We start from the raw sequence: 12,394 nt of genomic DNA on the forward strand, positions 1-12,394 counted from the left end.
ACGCGAAATTAGGTATTCGGGGACGGTGACTCGCAGAACGAGCTGTACGCGTTCTCGGTGAAGCCCGACGATCGTGAAGTGTGTCAACCGCGGCAAGATTTATTATACAATGTAAGAAAACTTCGCCCCGACCCAGCGTTTTATTTCGCGTTTCTTCCGCCAGCGCTCAAGGGCGAAGTGCTTATCGCGGTGGACTGGCGACTGGGAGGTGGAAAAAATTCGTGAGCGAATGGACTCTGTTTCTGGTCGTAACGAGGGGAGCGAACGAGAAGTGGACGGCGAAAGAGAACATTCATAATTGATCGGTGGGAAAAACGAGCCCGCTAGAAGCGAGAAAGAACGTTCTCGGTGATCAGCGCGGTGATTAGAGCGCGCCACGTTGAAATGCGCCGTTGCCCGCACTCCTGATCGCGTGTGCTACTGCTGGGACTATATGTGGTGGCCGCGAGACCACGCCTACCATTGTACCCGCGAGGATTGCGAGAAACAATCCTTTACGTTGTCTTGTATTGAGAGCATTTTTACAGGGTTGTGTGAATGATTTTTCTGGGTGAGGGGGTGGAATGAGATATCGATACACCCGAGAAGAGAAAAAGAAGGAATTAAATACGGTAAAGGAGAAAAGTGGAACTCCTACTGTTTCAGCAGAGTTAATTAACTTGCTTTCATAGTGCGTTTCACAATGGAGGAATATCATTGCTTAGAAGACCAATTTTTGAGTTTTTGTTCCCCGTTGTTAATTAGGATCTTTCAAAACCAGAGTGGGAAGTATAATGGAGATAATTACAGTAGTTAATAACGTTTCGAATGGTGAACAGCCATTTTACTTTGTCTCGCTTTAGCGTAGAATTAAATCATAAAAAAGAATATAACCTGTGATATAACAAAACCTATGCTATAGGTTATATTAGAGCGTATAACATCATAGAAGCACGCCTCCACATTTTTAGGGAGATATTTAAATTCCTTTTAGTGTCTCCTCATGTTAGTTCACAATTATCTCATAAAGCTTTTTGAGTTTAACTCGAAAATACCCTATAATCTTATCAAAATCAAGTTGCTGAATCAAGAAATGATATTCTTCTAAGAAAGAATAAGTTTAAAGTCCCCCAAAAATAACTTTCACGCCATAATGTATATCCTAACCTGCAAAATTTAATTCTGTAATATTGTATCTTTAATTGTAGAACGATCAACTACCCTACAAAGTAAGAGATCAAACCAACACCCCAAGTCAAAGCAGTAAAGGAACCACCTAAATAATTGTAAAACCCTCTCTAATCTTTTAATGCAGATTGTTAGTTTCCCTAACCTCCAAAACAGCGCTTTCACAGGTATGTTTTCCACACTTGCTCCAACTTTTCACGACTATGTCATCTTCATTAACGTTTCTTCGCAGAGTGACTCGACACAAGGGCGCAGCACCCAAGTTGAGGCTGGCTTTTAATGTGCCTTCGTTTTTCCAGCGGAACAACGAAAAGAAGTTCGGAAATACCGTCGGATACATAGCTAAGTTCATAACTCTCGTCCCGAGCAGCGTCATAATACTTCCAACTGTTTAAGAATCCTTTCGCGCGGGAAGAAAGGAGCCCTCGCGGAAACTCCGGGACAAGGCTCCAGTTCTTGGAAGTCAATTACCCGAGACACCAGCTAAAAACCTGGAAGATGTCTTTTACTTGGAGGGGAGGAAAACTTGTGGACGCAAGTTAAGTAACTTCGGGAAGCGATGCCTACAGAGAGTACGCACAGTTGCGTAAATCCACTATCCTCCAACTAGTCCCGACATCAAACTTTTCAATTCCTTGGTGAATGGAGAACTGTCCCCTGGAAGACTGTCAATGTCAGAACTCCCCTCCCATCAGACCTTGAAACATCGCTGGCCGTTTCGTTTCTCTTTGATTCAAATACGAGGGGAAATTTTCGTTTCGCTTAGTTTAATTTCCAAGCTTCAGGCTTCTTCTCCAGGGTGAAATGAAATTCTGTTGAACGGGATTCAACAAAATAGTTGAGCTGAGGAATGTATACTGGGCGATCCATATGAAGTGATTGGTACTCTTAGTTTTGAGGTTTGGAAATCGAAATTGGATGAGAATGTAGTAGTTCGTATTTAAGTAAGCCTATTTCTTATCCTTTTTGAATAGTTGTGAAGGTGCAGAGATGTACAGGGTGATACAGAAATATAATGACTTTTAATCTCTGTCTGAAGATTCTACTATAGAGGGTAATCGATATCCTGAAGATTCATTATTAGAATTTTGCATACAATAGATTGATTTGATTATACAGGGTGTTACGAAACTAGTGGTACATTGAAACCAGTTTTGCAACTTTCTGTTCACTGCAATTTAAAGAAAACAGAATTAATGCTTTACCCTAGTTATTCCAATCTTAAAATAACTTACTACAACGTGTCTAATATACACAGAATATTCTAAATGAAACTACCTGTATATTTCCTAACCTCAAAACGATATTTTGCCATGTATATTTCTATATTGTATATCTGTATACCTGTATATCTGTACAAGCGAATACCATCAGAGCTCCAAACACAATTTCCATTCGCGACTAAGTCCTGGACAAGGAGGACTTTCGGTAGGTGGGGCGCGCGCCAGATGTATCATGAAACAGCAGGGAATCAAGGTATCGCGCGATATTTCGTACCTGGCGAAACATTTTAATCCCTGGTACGTTTCCTTCCGCTCGTCTAATGAAACTCTGTACACACCAGGCCAACCCGTGATCACGGCCGACTGATTTTAAAGGGCCTCCCCCCTCCTCCTCCAACCTGCCACCGAATCTCCATATTCCATTTTAATGGCGCTCTTGAGGGCTCGACAGCTGCACGCGTTTATATATACATGCATCCGGGCCCCACCTTGGATTTAATTCCAACTCGATCTCGAAAATAGTTCTCCGCTGGCTCTCAGGAGAATCGACCCAACTTCTGCTCACGAAGAATAGCCCAAGACCTGCCTTCAGGGATTCTTAAAAATGATTGGACGCCCTGCGTCTGCCTTCGGATCGAAACCCAGCCTCGATCGAAATGGATTTTGCATTGTATTATCTAGCCACAGTATTGAATTCACCCAAAGCCGTCCCTTCCGAGAGGATTTTATTTTAATTAAAATAATTTTCAATTCTGATTGACGTGGTGTTGGTCGAAAAAAGGTGAGCTAAATAACGAGAAAATTAATCTGACTTCACGGGGGAAGATTATTTTCGAAAATAAATTAAATGAATTATACAAAGACATCGAATAAAATTTAGTATTGAATTCATTTCACAGGTGTAGACAGTTGTAATGTAGATAATTTGCTGAAATAAAATTGAATTTTACGAATAATTTAGAAATATGAATAACTTTCTTATATCACCTTTCCAACTTCTCTCTTTTGTCGCTACAACAGTCGGATATGTTTGCAATAAATTGCCATCGAAACATAATTTCGAACCGAGGGACCAAGTTTACGTCTTCATTAATTTCGTTGGTCACGGGATGTAATGTTCGACGCCAAGTTGCGCGGACGATAATCGATATCAGAAATCAACCTATTAGCTCCCTGGAATGGATAAAGTTTCTGGTGTTATCGAAAGGCAGTGGGTAATTGCAGCGCCGGAAACTTTCGGGATATGAGCTAATTTGAATCCCTCTACTTTCAGACATTAGCATGTGACCAGGGAATAACGACCCCATTATTGGACACTGACTCCCCCTTGGGGTGCCAACCTGAAAAACTTTTATTCCCGCCCTCTCAATTTCCCTCCTTCCATTGGTAGTAACAGTGGCACAAGAGTTTCATCCTCGAAAAAGGCGAATAGTAGAAAACGAACTATTCAGTATGTTCTGTTTCCTGTTTGGACCATTTGGCCTGCATTGTTCCATGCTTGAAACATGAGATATCAAAAAGGAATTGTTCAAAAACATCGCTCACTGATGGTAAAGCTGTTGCTAACATGACTCACCGCGTGGAGCTCGAAACACGGAGGAATCGTATAGGTTTGGCGCATTCGTGTTGGTCCGGTTGGCGGTACACTTGTGATCTCTACTGAACCTCAATTTCTCTACACAGCGAACCTTCATCTTCATACTACAATATCCTCGCAAACTCCTATAATTTCCTAACCTTATTTTCCTTTACTCGCAAATATTTGCATTTATCGATCGAAACGGCACACAATGTATATTCCTTATATAGTTGTCTATTCGCCGGAATAAAGCAGCTATAATCCAAAGATTCAAAGGATCACCATGTTCTCTCACCAATGACCGAAGGTTAGTCTCCTATCTCGAAGATAAGCCCAACTCGAGGAGGATGGTAACTCTGCACCTGGTCCGCGCAATCCTCCGTATACTTTGACTATCGTTATACGCATTAGAGGGGCACGTAGCGGCTGGGTTTGGTTTGCAGGGACACGTTCCTATGCTGCTCACGCGCCTGGATGGATTTTACATGTTTGACCTACGGTTATGTCGGGGATAGCCCCTTTTGCGTCGAAGCAGCGAGGCACAGCTGCGTGGTTCGGGACTTCCCTGAGTTTGACTTTCGCGTTCCTAGGGGATCGCGCGCAACAACGCTTTAACGTTAGACACTAACGTTGGATTGTCTCTGGTAATTACGCTAATGTGCGCACGGAGAGCACGGCAGACAATAGGTTTTTGAACTGGATGGACAATGCTGCTTTGCGAGATCAAAGATGTAGGTAATTTGACGTCCTGTTATGAATTATGTCCTACTTAGAGATTAAATTCAGTTATGGTACTGTAGTCTGAGGAGTTTGCTATGTTCGCTATTGTATTCTAGTTATATCTGGATGAAATTGTAAAATTATATATGTATAGTACTTACTTACTGTAACTGCTAGTATAGAGAATGGTGAGGATTTTTGTTTGGCAATAGATAGTGATTTTATTTAAGATCTGCAGTTAGTTTTAAGTGAAGTCCTAGTTACTTTTCATCTCTAAGTTTTAATTTACACTTGCTGTTTTTTCTAACTTAAAAAATATTTATTCTGGAATTCTATTTCAATTTTTAATTCTTTTTCAGTTTTTATTTAGGGTCCTAGTTACTTGTGATTTTCAAATTTTATTTATTACCTTATATGTTTTTAATCTTTAAATCTTAATACTGATCTTAGTTTCACTTTCCTTCAGATTAAAAATTCTAGTTATATATTACCTCCAAACTCTACGTGTGCTAGTTACTTCTACTTATGGAATCTACTTCCAAACTTTGTTAAGTTCTAACCTCTAAACTTAATTAAAAGTAAAAATGTTATGAAATGGCTTTATAGCATCATCCAAAGCAAGTGGCAGAAAAAAGACATCACTCACAACTTCCGAAGGATGCTTCACTCATGCACGAAATTTTACGTTCAACATAAAGAAAGCTGAAGTATTGGTTATAAAAATTCTGAAATACGTTCGGCCCGCGCAATTTTGCTTTTATTTCTGACACTTCACGGGAAACCCCTTTCGCATCGTGAAGGATCACTAAACCGGCCAACCAAACGCGTCTACGTTCCCAATTTTTCAGCTTTCATTTTTGCTCTCTTCTACGTCAGTCAATTCCTTCTATCTTTGATATTTCTACCTGAGGTATCTAACCAGTCTCAAATATAAATGAAACGTACGTGTTATATCATCTATGAAATGTTAAACACGCAAAAAGAGAGAAAAGCTTCCACCAATACTCTAAAGAGGGAGTCAAAGCTATGGGGGAAAAATGGCCTCTCAGCACAAAGAGGTTATAATTTCATAATTGCGACGCTTTCGCGGAGTAGGCGAAACACGCATAAAACAACGCTCCCAGGGGGTAATGTTACACAGTCAACACTCGTGTTGCTTGTCTGCGCGAAAATATCGCTTTTTCGCAACTCTAGCTACGTTGGCTCTCTCAAAAGTGTATTTTTTCGAGCCACGCTATCCCCAGGGAATGCAACAGTGCATTAAAGTGACGAACTAAATTCTTCCTTCGTCTCCCGTTTTTGTCTCAGTTAGAATAATTTGCAATTTCTTCATGCCTATTAATTTATGTCAAATAATGAAAAAATTTTCTACAAACGAAGTTGTATTATATGTACATAAAGTAGAATTTTTGCTATATTTATGACATAAGAGGTACAAATATAAAGAACGACCGAAACAAATTTTAAAGGAGTACGAAGTCCAATAAAAATGGCAGAAAAAAATACAGAACACTCGTCTCTAACTTTTGAAATTTTTTAGACTTTGTTGTATGTTTAAATGAAAAAAATATTCATCCTTTCCATTCTTAGAAAAAATTCAAACTTCATTTTGCACATTTCTTGTGAGCATGACAAGAGAAAGCACTTGACAGTAGGACCTTAAGCCACGTTTCTACTGGAGGTTGGAACCTAACCTAAATGACTCAGTACAATTTCATTGAAATCCACAAAAACCTCTACCTAAAGCTTCAAAATCCCAAATATGGTAACACACACATCCAAAGCACTTCTTGTACTCTATCCACAGTTGAAAAAAGCTGTGCTGCTCAAATAAACGTAAGTAGAGGCGAGGAAGGTTGATACGAAATTGGAAGTTTCTCCCTGCAAATTTCTTTTCGAGTAACGAACCACCGGTTGTGGCTAAAGATTAAAATTTTTTCAAATTTCCCAGCTCTATACCGCGGGAATAATGACGACGGCGGTATCCTTGGCCCCGCTAAACTACCGACGACGCTGAAATCACGAACAGATGGCTTTCCAGTATTAAATTTGGTTCGCGGTAAATTACAGGACGCTCAGCGGCGGTTTCTCTCAGATTTGCCCGCGGCAACAAAATGTATATAAGCTCGGGGCGACCCTATCCCCGCGTCGACTTACAATTAAAAAGTTAAATTGAAATTACTCCGGTAACCGACCGTCCATCCGGCTCCCCCCGCGACCCGCGCGGCACATTAAATTGGAATTTCCGTTAATGCGGTTCGTTCTCATGAATTCGTGTCGCGGTGTTGCAGACGACACCCAAGAAAAGCATGCTGATGAACGAACTCGTTCGATGCGTCTGGTAAATTAAACAGAAGAGCCATCTACAAAAAACCCTAGGATATAGTAACTTATGGGGATTTTTATTTTGCAGTATTGTGTTAGGGACAAAGATAACCTAGAACACAATCGACTTTAGCAGTAGCTATGCTCAATGGAGAACAGTAACATGGTGAGAGTCCCAGTTTGCACTTGATAAAAAAGGCAGGCAGCATTGTGTGTCTCTGTCTATCCAGTGCAAAATTTGACTCCCCTAGTGTTGCTGTCTTTCGTTCAGCATGGCTAGTACTAGAGTCGGCTGTGCCTAGATCCAAGGAGGTTATGAGAATTTTCAGAAGACATAACTAAAATTTTTAGAAGAATGGGTTAACCTAAGTTTTTTGGGTAACTAATTACAGATCGATTTTACAAAAAGGAATGTAGAGCTTAAGATTTTTTTCATTCTCTCAATCACATTTTCCTTTTATAAACTTTGATAAGAGTTTTTGATCAATCTTTTACGACTAATGTTTTCTACAAGAACAGGTTGCATCTGGCTCGCACAAAAGTTCCTATTTTCTAGAAAATCGAACTCGTTGCACGGCATCGCATTATCGTTTGCATAATAAAAGAGAAAGTTTCAATGCATCGACAGTAAAAAGAAATCTACTTAGGTGAGAAACCTTGGTCGATGCTAATGAGTTGTGGAGGGAGAAATGAGAATGTTTGACTATATCCGGAAAATCTGCTCCATAGTATGGGAACATTAACAACGTAATATCCCTAGGAAGGTTTCTGCCACCCTGCTTACTAGTTTCTGTTCGTTATGCTGATCGAAAAATTTCAATTTCTTCTAAGGAGTACCCAATTTGAAGGAAAAATAATAAGATGAAAATTAAAACCAAGAAACTGGGAATTTTTAGTTATTACTTGTATAGTGTCAATAATTTTCTACTGTTTTCATTTCTTTTTTCTTTTCTTTTTTCAAATAAATTTTAACACCAGATTATAACACCAATGAATGAATTTTAATAATAGATATTTTAATTCTTATAAAATTACCCAGAAACAATTCAGACTAAAATTCCCTAGGTTCAGTCGTTACCTATTTAAGTGACTCCAAAGACGTTAATAAATTGAATGAACAAGATCCACAATGCCCAGAAGACGCAATACTCTTCGTCTAAGGGAAGGTTTCACTTAAGGTGCACGAAGACCTCAAGAACCATTAAAATCCAAGTCGAGATTTTGTTTCAGACCAGTCGGGCGAAAGTAGAGAGGAAGCTGCGTTGCAAGAGAGAGGAGAACGAGTTCGGTAGTATCGCTTTGGTTCGCTTTACAATTCAAAGGAGGTTCGCGACTCCTTTTAAGTATTCAGGATGCGGAATCGTCGTGGGAGAAGACGACAGTAAGCGATGGTGAGCTTTTTTCCCTCCTCGAGCGCACGGGCCGCGCGCTGGCTTGTCGTTCGTGACCACCAAGATTATGTCACGAGAAAGGCGGCGTAATTGAAATCCACGCTTGAAATGCAGACACAGCCTCGCCTTCTTGACGGGCCACAACGACTCGTGGTTACGTGAAAAATAGATTCCGCTATTCCCTGTCTAGGTTTCACTGCGGATCGACGGTTTTCGAATATACAGGGAACATCACGGAACCTTCTTCGGATTTTGACGCAGATCAAAAGGTATCCAATGGTCCATTAGTTCTGAAGAACGGTTGGGTATCAGACAATTCTGGTTGGTTCAATTTTTAAAGCACACGGAGGAACTTTTCTTTCACATGAATACTAGTCTAAAAGAATGCACACGTTATACGATTTACCCTAGATTCGATTTTCTAAAATACTTAGATCCTTTTCTTTAATTCCAAAATTCTGCTATATATAATTTCTACATAAAAAGGTCCTAGATTTCTTAGCCCAAAGTCCCTAGAGTACTTTGATATAATACCCAGATTTGTGCCCTAGGGTCATTAGATTCCTAACCCTAATCTTTTTATTTTCATTTGAAAACCTTGATGTTCTTTCTTGAGGAGTTCCCCTACGTGCATTTTTCAAGGTTTTCTAGTTTCCTCTTCCTAAAGGTTACAAGTCAGTTATTCTAGCATTTTCAGATCTCGACTTTAGTATCTTTAAGCCTCTTTTCTCAGAAAACCTAGATTCTTTCTCCTAGTTTCTTCACGCCTTATTAAAGAAATCCCTGTATTTTATGTATTCTAAAGTCCCTATATTTCCTAAATCTTAAAACCCCTATATGTACATTCTAAAATCCCTGCATATTCCCTAGACCCATTTTTTAGTACCCTCAGCTCTCTTATCTCACTATCCCATATTCTTGAACCCAGTTCCTTGACCTTCTACTCTAAAATCCTTATATTTCTATTTAAAAGATCCCTAGATTCTCAATACTTTTGCTCCTAGGGTCCCTAGACCCCTCCTTACAACCCCATTTCACATCTCCCGTTCTTTAATCACAAACGACAACTGCTGATATCTGGCACAGTTACTCGATCTCGTAACTTTCACAGCAATAATTCATTTGCATAATCAGTAGTAACCGAGGTTCGCAGCAGCATACGGATCAAGTTGGAGCATCAAAAAATTTACGAAGCGTCGTTTATCGCCACTCTCACTCGGTTCGTTAAAACGCTTCATAATTTTTAAAGCAGCGATGCGGGCTTTACGGGTCGGAGCGCGGGGAGCGTAAGAATTCATGGCGCCATTATAAATTAAGTGCCAACGTCGCGCGAACTTCCCTCGGAGAAGTTACTTTTATCGGGAGCAATAAAAACATCCGTACATTTAGCGAGTCGTTACCGAACGCAGTAAACAGTACAAGACGCGGGTGTTGCGACTTAATTGCGCCTGCATTGTGCACAGGTCCGCTCCTACGAAATCACCGGATGAATTTTCAATTCAAACTGCTCCAGCGCCCGATGATATACGGCTCCCTCAGACACGCGTAATTTGTCGAGGGATTCTACTACATATTTTGAATTAAGCAACGCTGTATTCAATCAGGCTTGACTTCTCCACAATCTCTGCAATTCTAAGCTATTGGTCTGGCGGGCGAGCTATTATTCAATTTCCATATTAATGTTCGAATGGTCTCCTGTCGATGCTACAGTGTAACTTAATGTATCAAACCTACATATGTATTAGATACTGTTCTAACTTGCTTTACCAATCTTTGATGATTCATTGCTAAGTTTCAAATTACTTTTAAGTTACTAAGTTGTAAATTATTATCCCACATAGTACAGTGACGTCTTAAAAACGTCTTGAAGACATCCAAGAAAGTGCTAAAAATATTCAAAAGACGTCTCTGAGACGTCCGATGTTATAAATCAGTATATGTCCTTAGGACGTTTTAAAAGATATTTAAAGGGCATCTTAAAGTCGTCCAAATTACATCTATAAGACGTTCAGATGAAAGATAAACGTCACTTAGACGTTCAAAAGCGTAAGTCTATGAGATGTCTTATGACCATAAATTTTGAAAGTCTCTAAGACGTTGGATGTTTTTAAGACGTCCAGATTACGCAAGACGTTCAGGCATAACATGGACATAAAATAGACGTCTTCAAGACATAATGTGCTACCTGGGTTCATTTAATGACATTGTTATTACTACTATTATTATCATTTCGAGGAATATTCAAATTCTCCCAGATTCAATCACATGAAAAATCCCCGAACAAGAAACACGCAATGTATACAGAAGAGGTGATTAAGACTCACCAATCAACAGACAGGTCCGTCGACGGGTCGCCTCGCCACAGGGATTTCGCTTCGTTTCTTCAGCGATTCAACAAGTCCATCTGTGCCCTGAATCCGTGAAAGGCTCTGCAACAAGAAAGGGAAAAAGAGTCAGCAAAAAATAAGGGAACAGTCGCGTCGGTGGAAAGAAACCTCCAGACTCCTACGATGCTGCTGCAGAGAGGGTGGCTCAGGGGGAGGTGGTCGAGGGATGTTGTCACGACTTAATTGCATTTGCATTTTTGAGCAAGGACTCCGCGGGGTTACTTACGAGTTCGCCGGTCGTCTTATTTTATCGGTCGCCAGCGGAAAGTTGCACGAAACGAAAAAAAACCGAAAGCTCCGTCGCGTGGGGTCTCGCGCGCGCGCGCGTGCACCGTCGAGAAAATATTCAGCCGCCGAGACTAACTACTTTATGAAATTACGTGCACAGACCGAACAAGTTGGCGGCGGGGCCGGTTTTCGTGGGGCCGACGCCTGCTCGTGCCTGGAATTCCCTCTTTCATTTCCACCCTGCCTCCCCTTCTTCCCTGCGGGAGCTGGTGGTCGTTGGTTTTTAGAACGAAGCCGAGCAGGAGAAAGAAATTCGTCGACGACTAGGAGAGAATAAATAGTCGCGTTAAACACGTTGCTCCCGTTGAAAAGGACTCGCTACGCGACCCTACCTGACCCTCCCCTTCTACACCCTCGCGATATTCCACCCTCTCGTCCGTTATTTTGTCGCCGGAACCCTGTCGAGATTTTATGCTCGTTTAAGGCTTGATTTATCGTCGCGGATGGACGCGTTGCTAGGAATTATCCTCGTCCTATGTCGCCTGAAATATAACTGTTCGGACACACTTGGTCAAGGGTGGGGGTGTATACGCCGTGTAATAATTGGTTGGCAAACAAGCGATGTTTGGAGTCGAGTGATGGTGTCATGGTTTCGAAGAAATTGGAAATTGAATTGGGGTAAACTTGAGGGACCTGATTGTTTAAGCATTTTCTGTTTTTTCTTCCTTATTTTTTCTTTTTTTTTTTAGGCAAGTGGGGTTGGTAGTTGATACTGATTTGGGGGTTATTGTGGTCACATGGTGAAGATAATAAAGGAAATAGTATGGAGCACTTGTTTATGAATATAGTAGCGCAAATTTGTAGGCTGATGGCTTCCTGGATCCATTGACAGTCGTACCCGTAGCATGTACGGGCAAGCCTGACGAAGGATCTATGAGAAGTGTGTACTGCGTTTTTTGATCAATTTTTTGAAATTTATCTTTTTAAAAGATATTATAGGTTAAGGAGTCAATGACAAGTTAAGAGGAGTTAGGCTCTATTAAATTTACACTAACCTCTGACTAAAGGAACGGTTAGCTAGCGTTCATAGACCATGCTCTATCTTTGACAAAGTACATTCAACTTCCGACTCTTCTGCCTGGTTGATCCCACTAACTTTGGATCGCAGGTAATATTCTAACACTTGGGAAACACTTGAACGCCCGAGTTTGGGGGTTGTATAGTCCACTAGAAATACTCGGGCAGGAGTATCAGTCTCTCCAAGCAACTTGCCACGCCAAAAAGTTGTCTAGAGAGCTGTGGGATCAAAGGGAACAGCGGGACTTTGTAACTATCAGTCCAGTGCACAGTGTTTATCCCTTAACATCCGATCAG

Source organism: Calliopsis andreniformis, chromosome 7, assembly GCF_051401765.1.
Source record: "Calliopsis andreniformis isolate RMS-2024a chromosome 7, iyCalAndr_principal, whole genome shotgun sequence".
Lineage (NCBI taxonomy): Eukaryota > Metazoa > Arthropoda > Insecta > Hymenoptera > Andrenidae > Calliopsis > Calliopsis andreniformis.